Source organism: Mercenaria mercenaria, chromosome 8 (assembly GCF_021730395.1).
Source record: "Mercenaria mercenaria strain notata chromosome 8, MADL_Memer_1, whole genome shotgun sequence".
In the NCBI taxonomy this organism is placed as follows: domain Eukaryota; kingdom Metazoa; phylum Mollusca; class Bivalvia; order Venerida; family Veneridae; genus Mercenaria; species Mercenaria mercenaria.
This window is the reverse complement of record NC_069368.1, coordinates 60,734,287-60,742,555: the sequence shown is the minus strand read 5'-3', so window position 1 is coordinate 60,742,555 and position 8,269 is coordinate 60,734,287. Positions and strand designations below refer to the sequence as shown.

The 8,269-nt window shown below is 32.7% G+C and overlaps 1 long non-coding RNA gene across 1 annotated transcript; it reads left to right on the top strand.

Annotated features, from left to right (window-relative positions):
* The first annotated feature begins 3,700 nt into the window (after positions 1–3,700).
* Positions 3,701–5,673, top strand: LOC123566261 (uncharacterized). Its single transcript, XR_006689404.2, has 2 exons — positions 3,701–4,285; positions 4,843–5,673. It is a non-coding gene; the product is annotated as an uncharacterized LOC123566261 (long non-coding RNA).
* Positions 5,674–8,269: the final 2,596 nt, after the last annotated feature.

Below are 8,269 nucleotides of genomic sequence, written 5' to 3'. Positions count from 1 at the left end.
AACTTGGTAGAAGACCAACACACTGTTAAAATGTTTCATTTCAGATACAACGGCAACCATACTTAAGCATGCAATGAATAGAAAAACAATTAGATGCAAATGTTTTAATTCCATATTTTTCGCAAAATGCTTAATTTTCAAGCACTGACAATATTCTTGAGGAAAATGTAAGTTACAGACACTTAAAATTAGTCCCTGATGTGTTGCAACCATTTCAAATCTGTCCATTTTTATAGAATAAAGATGGCCAAATATTTAGGTTGTTCATGCCAGAAATCTAGGCTTTACTGTTTTGCAAACCATTTATTCAGAAAACGGATATTATTTTCCGTAAAGAGTTGACAAAATGTAGCAGAAGTGCCTATAACGATGTTCCTAAATTCTAACAATGAAATCCCATCAGATATACATGTAGTTCATTTGTCCGAATAAGGTATGCTGTTTAATCAAAATGGCTTCGGTTATATTTAGGATAAAGTGTACCAAAGGGAAACAGTTTTAAGAAACTTCCCTGAAAAGACTAAAGGATCAATTGTGCAAAGCTAGTGAGCATATCACGACTTTTTCTGTAAGTAGTTGTACCAAATCATTGGCAAGGGCGGTCCATTTACAACCTGAACTTTTTGTTCTTGTTTTCTTTTATTCTTATTTAAGGTAATAATTTGCAGTATATACCTTACCAGCCTAAGCAACAGCTTTTAAATTTCGTTATATCTAAATTAGTTTATTGTACACACATTCGTTGTATTATGTTTTTTTCCATTGGTATAGTATCAAGAAGTAATAAAAACTTATTGATATAATCAGACTCCATGGCTTCAAAATAGATCTTAATACTATCATTTGTTCACGGCTATGCGGTAAACTGTAATATTTTGGTATGCCATCAACTACACAGCGTGTAAAGTACTTTCAAGATAGTGTTTGTACAGCTTTAATAGTGTGATCTTTATAGTTTGGTACATATATCACTAAACGACACTTAATCTATATATCCGATCAGTCTTTAATATGAAAGCAATAATATTTTGTTAATAAGTATAGACAACATCCGTAGGGTTCCATGAGTCACTTGAAGTTATATACTTCATGATGTTATGTAAATAAAACGTGATGATATCGTATTGAAATCAACTTTCAAATCTTTACATGTTTAACATGTTTAATTGAAACATTTTACTTAATTATACATTGCCATATTTACCGAAGTATCTTAAAAAAATCATAAACGTAAATAAGAAATAAACTTTGTCATTTTGACTTAGTAAAGAAATAAATAATTTTCATGAATTTGTATTCATAAAGGAGCTTAGAAAAAAAGCTCTGTTGCTAAGGAAAACAAGCTGATAAGCTGTGGGCGCACCTATATTAATCGCAAAACACCGACGGACATCATCGAGTTGCTATGTGTTCTTGATTTATTGTTACATAAAACACAGGTAGTGGCTCGATCTTAACGTTATTCTTGGTGGTAAGTAATTTCCGACAAATTACTGGAATAAATAACATCAAGAATCAAGCATGAAAGTATTTGCCGTTTACATGTAAATATGACTAATCCTGGGTTTTTGCAGCGAGTAAAATTTGCAGTCAGATACTTCGAAAATTGGCATTCACAGTGTTGGTTATTATTACACATCCATATATATATATATATATATATATATATATATATATGTAAGTAAGTTTGGTAACGAAAACAGCCATCTTTTTGATTTCGGTAACATTAGTTTAGTATGAGGTTTACTTTCACTGGCGGTTGGAAGATTTTGCAATTATTTGGGGGTTAGAGGTCTAATGAGGAATTGCCAATTACAACATACATGTACACAGAAACACGGTTACAACCGTCACATACACAATAAAGTTATTCTTATCGTACTTTAATAAAATAAAAGAGACAAGTATTACATCTAAATCACTGCAATTGTTTCAACATACACCCAATGTGTTGGTATTCGAGTAAAGTTCTACAAGTCGAGACACCGACAAGTGTTTGATATATTGACAAAAAAGTTCAATTATAAAATGTTCGATCTATTTTTCTAATGCAAAATACTTTCGTTTTCGTTGATATAACTCGAAGGTACGAATCCTATACCCCAGTATGTTCGGTACACTTTTTAGTGACTCCATCAGTCCGAAATAACTGACTGTTAAATTGTCTTGTGGTGTTACAATGCTTCATAACAAACATTGAAAAAGATGAATAAGTTGATAATAATTGAAACAAAAATGTAATACTGAACAAATTTCTTATTTACTTTAGCGTACATTAACATTTCATTTGGGTTAAACATTCTATAGTAAAGAACTGCATTCATGCGTTTCCTAGACTGTATTTTACAGAGGATGCAACAGTGCATGCAGTGAGCTCAGTCAGTACAGCCCCATTCCGAAATCCAGGATTTCACATACACATGTTTCTCCGTTTAGGTAATTATTCTTCTTCAGATTAATAATCAAGTTTCATTAATTTCTGGTAGTGATGTATCACTGAAATCAAATTGAAGTAAGTACATGTATGATATTTGATGACTGACATTGCACGTTCATTTCTGCGTTGCTTGAGCAGAAATATAATAAATGTACTTCATAATCATACACTTTTGGATTGCAATATATCTAGGAAAAGTATTGTGTTCGGCGCAATTTTTCCGATATTTTTAGATTAAAATTTAACTGGTGATTTCCCCTCTAAACCACTCCAAAATTCCCACTAAAATTGGAAACAATTAATGTAGAATGTAATTACATATACCATAATTTTCAGATTGCATACGTCAGGTTTATGCCTTAATCTATACATTTGGATCTGTGTTCTTATACCACAACATAGTTTTGTAAAAAATATGCATCATGGTTGAATTTTTAGCAGTACGAATAACAATTACCATACACATACCTTTTATCGAATGACATCAGCAGAAAAGAAAATTTTATAAGGATTGCATATATCAAATAAGTGTGTCAGTTTCACTGCAAACATTAGCGACTTTTACCAATCAATTTTAGAAGGAAAGAGAATCGAACGTTTCGCATTTTCCTTTAGAATTGAAATAACATGCATATAAATGTATTTAAACTTTTTACCCAAAACTAACAGATATATGAACATACGCACATTCAAGCTCAAATTCTTTGACTATTTAAAAGCAACTTTTAAATTAATATTTGCATTATCTTTATAATAAGTCAAATAAAAGATATATATATGCATGCTTTCAAAACCAAAATTATTTACCACAGTAATTTTGGAAAATTTACTTAAATGTTCTTTCGAGCATTATGTGTATCACTGATGGCATACAGACATGTATCATACATGACTTTCTGTTACCTGTCCATTTATTTATTGCAGTGTCATTGGACAATGTCAAGGTCATATTCGTTCTCAATGCTTTGATAAATCAAAATACTTAATACTGAATTTTGTTAACATATTGGTACAACAAAAAACATGATACCGAAATAGAGATTTGACAGTGGCATTTTATGAGCAATATTCTTATAATAAACTATAAAAATATTCTTGAATACTAATGAACATGTTACAAAATGACGCAATTTGGTTTAAAATAGCTTTCATTTTACTTTTCAAATCAATATTGATATATCGAACAATTTTGATTTGGTCTTAAAATATCTCAGTATTTTCTGCAATAGTATTTAGTTACCCTGACGGTAAATTATAGCGTATAAATACATGTTTATGTTAAACATAAATTGTAATTTATCATTTATATGTACTTGTTATTGGGCTTTTGAAGCAATCCTTCTGCTGTATGTTTCTGTTGTAGACTATTTTTGTTTCGGATGTACTTTGTGATACATGACTCTCTGGCTGTATTTGATATGAGCTGAGTTTCCGTGAAAATCACCCTGACCTTATATTTTTGCAAAGCAACAAGATAAACAGAGTACCAAGAAAAACAACATTTATTAGGAACCGATGAAACAGGTCAGAAGACAAACATCATAATAGTCAGTCGTGGTGAAGTTATAGAACTATGAAGTCCTTCGACTGTTCCGCCGTACACAATCTAAAAGGAAAACTTAGCGTCTAACTGTATAAGGGCTGAATACTAAATATGCAACTAGAGGTGCACACTTTGTTCCCTTTGGAATAACATACCAGTGACTTGTTCAATAATAAGGAAGGGCTTTACAAACTTCGTCACAGGTCCAAATAGTATAATTTTTTACAATACGACTGATAAAAATATTTTAATTGAAATTTCAAACGAACAAAGTAGCATTTCCCTGGCAAAAGTCTTTTAATTAGGTAAGTTAGATTTTCTTTAATGACGTCATTTGGTTAAATGATATATAAAATAAAAAACAAAATCGTATTTTCTTACTGAAAACATTAATTCAAAATTTATTTCGCCAGAATTTTTAAACGTACATAATGAGTTTTTACCAGAATATTTGTATACTTTATCACACTACCTTTTCACATGGGCTTTTACAGCAGTAAGGCATAATGTTAATAATTGGAAATACAAATGTATTGGATGTATTGGAAATATTTGTAGTGATCCGATAGCTTGAATTAGCCATGAAACGAGCTTTTTGTGTTTTTTATGTAATTTCGGAATCAAGTACATCCTTTGAAGTTTAATTTGCTGGTCATCTATTCGAACTTTCAAATTAAAAACTTCAGTGACGTTATCAGTTATCAAATGATGTTCAATCGGAGTACTCAGTGTATAAGCTTTAGTACTATTTAGTTCGTATCGTAATACATTGATATGTAGGCGTCAAATGATGATAATATTGTTAGCCGCCTTGTCTACTGAAACTAAACACTTAGAATGGAATTCTTGGATTATTTTTCAGGTGTCTTAAAGTAAACTTAGGTTTAGGTGGAAGTAGAAGCTGTCATTATTAAAGATATTACGTTTCCAAGACGACAATGCATTGGGATCAGCATTTTCACGTCAGCACCATTTAAAAGAAACAAGTTTCAATAGATTCTGCAATCTGATCATGACATGCATTAAAATCAATACTTGAAGGAATTCTGTATTTAGAGTAAGAATAAATGACGAATAAACGATTTCATTTATGATATCAAAATTACCAGTGATGACATGACCTGCCCCTGATTAGCAAAATTTTGACTTTATATATTTACTGGAAGTTGGAGTATTTGTATGTACAGCTTTAGGTCTGAAACAATTTTATTGTAACTGAATATGATATTCCTTACAGGAGTGTTATATCTATAACAGATAATCAGAACTTCAGTGTAATTGAAATATGTAGCCACAGAATCAACGACACGTTTATCCCGAAATATACACGGTGTATCGATGAAGTTAATACCTTCATCATAAAACATATCTCAAGGAAGTGTCTGTCATGGTCAGATTGAGTGTCAATATGTGGACGAAGAATACTTAATATGTTGTGTATAACTTTGAACAAGGTATCATGATATAGTGAAGAAAGGATTTATTTGAATAAAGCACTGGTCTCATTCCTAATCTAATCCTTTTAAGGACTCTGAACAGATAAAGAGAAATCCTTGAGTGTCTACCAGAGTTTGAAAGAATTAAATCAATGTCTTTCGCATAATATCACTATGCGTCTTATTCCATGAGATATAGAATTACGTTTCCTAATGTTTAAGTAGAAAAAATATCAATATCAGGGTTTTTAAAATTATTGCCTTCTTGATTTATATTATCATTTAAGCCCAACGGTAACTTTAAATTTTTTATTCATTTGAAGTCTGGTAAACGAGCTGTTGAATTTATATTATATATGGTTTATTCGAATGGCTTTATTGTTACATGGTCAAAAGTATGGCCAGATTTACGAACGTGTGTTGGTATAAAAAGGTAGGAAACTTGTTCCGACTACATAATATGGGGCGTTTCGAGTCAGTAAATAAATCATGTGGGATGCATTTCCGTCAATGTCAGAATTTTCTTCATTATCTGTGCGAAAAATTGCAACAACCGCACGTCTTAGTATTACACTAGTTAATAGAACGGTACCCTTTACATATCTGTGCATTTGCATGTTTTATTTGATATTTCTTACATACAGTTGAATTTAGAAGTGAGAGACAAATTTGAAGATTATGACGCAAGATAGCTGTAGAATTTAAATAAGTACAAGGAACATAAAATGGCTCAGCAGAATTAAGCTTTAATGGAGAAAGACTGGTAGAAGGTGTGTGTCTTTGTCAGAATAATTTGTATATCTGAATATATTGATATTGTAACAAATAAGCATAGATAGTACTTGCTTCCATACTATCATCGCTATAATTATAGTTGAAATGCTGTTAACGACAGGATGTGGGTCATTTGTGGCTGATTTGGTTCATTATGTCGATAGCTGGATCCCAGCATCACATATTATATTATAAAAAATAGTTTAAGGGAACCACATATTTGTTAGAGCAAGTACTCGCTGTTAGAAAAACTATGTATAAATTTGGACCAGTTAGAATCAAGTTCTATAAATAGCACGTCTGCTAAGTTGTAAATAGGTAGATGGAGGACAGAGAGTTCATTTCGGTATCCAGCGATAGAAGAAGACACATCGAGTATTCAATCAATAATTTATCCCAGTACCTTGATTAGGAAGGTATTGCAACTACACTGTCTTAGGGTATTTTAATGCTATAGACGATAGCAAATATAGGCTGAGCATCGGAAGCTGAGATAGACACCCAGAGTCTGATAATCTACTGTGATAGTAGGAAAGTTCCAGCTTATACACCGTTCAGCGTAATTGGCGATGTACAGTCAAGGCACTGGGGATATACCTATATGGTAGTTGAATGTTACATGTGATAGCATATAGGCGCTGAGCATCCAGGAGTCAGGGCAATCATATAGAGTTGTAATTTCAATTAATAGGACAGAGGCCGAGCATCTATGCGAAAGGACTCGTATGTTGTTGATTCAAATACATTGTCTGACAGCAGCTTCAACAAAAAGACAAGTCAAGTAAATAGTCTCAGGTCTATAGGAGCTTGAGCTAATTATTATTAACTAAAGATTGTTAGTTTGAAACATTTAGTGATTTGCCTGATCCCTGAAATTGTCTTGCTCAAAATTGAAATCATTTACAAATCATAGGAACACGAATCATTTGGGCAAGGTAGCCAGAGTAAAATTTATGTATGAGATATTTCGTCTCACCAGGTCTACGTTTCAACAAAGGACATTCTATATCGTTTGTCAGCTAGTCTAAGACATAGTCGACATAGCGATTGGACCCGATTCATTGTTCAAGATACTAAAGGCGCATGCACATCCCTGGGTCATATAACTCGTATCCTGGCAGTCTTAAAAACGTACTTGCCATTGAATTTAGGAAGATGTACAAAAGATGCAAATTTGTTTGTTTGTTTTGGGATTAACGCCATTTTTCAACAGTATTTCAGTCATGTAACGGCGGGTAGTTAACCTAACCAGTTTTCCTGGATTCTGTACCAGTACAAACCTGTTCTCCGTAAGTAACTGCCAACTTCCCCACATGAATCAGATGTGGAGGACTAACGATTTCAGACACAATGTCGTTTATCAAATAGTCACGGGGAACATACGCCCCGCCCGAGGATCGAACTCACGACCCCGCGATCCATAGACCAACGCTCTTACTTACTGAGCTAAGCGGGCGGGCACAGAGTGTAACCAAAGAGAGAGGTGACAGAATTAATTTCGGAACTCATTTGTATGTACTTATGTAATGATAAAATGCTATACCATTCTGTAAAAAGTGGCGATTGGGTAGAATAAGTTATCAAATTCAAATTAAGTGAAATTGTTAAGCGACAATTCAACAAATAATGGTAAAATGTGCCGAAGGGCCCTACATGTACCATGGGAAGGGACATCTAAAATAGACCCAAAAGCCAGTGAACACAGAACCTTCAACATTGTATAAATCACTCTTCATCTTTGACGGAGGCTGAGAGATTAGAATGCATATATATGAAGGATGAAAATAGAACAATATTGATTGAATGAAGCAGCAGTATACAAATATTTGTAATTAGAGCTCCTTGTGATAAATAATTTCCAACATTTCAGCAGGACGATCTTTACTAAAAATATCATCCAGCTGGCGTGATGTGATATTTAAGGCAATTATGATGTATCTCTGGTTTTATCGAGAAAGGTTCAATAAAAATTTTCTTTCATGAAAATATAAAAACAAACCTTCGAAAAAGGTTGCAGAATTTGTTCCCACAGGAATACCAATTACTTATCTAAAATTAGCATTCCATAATATGACGTAA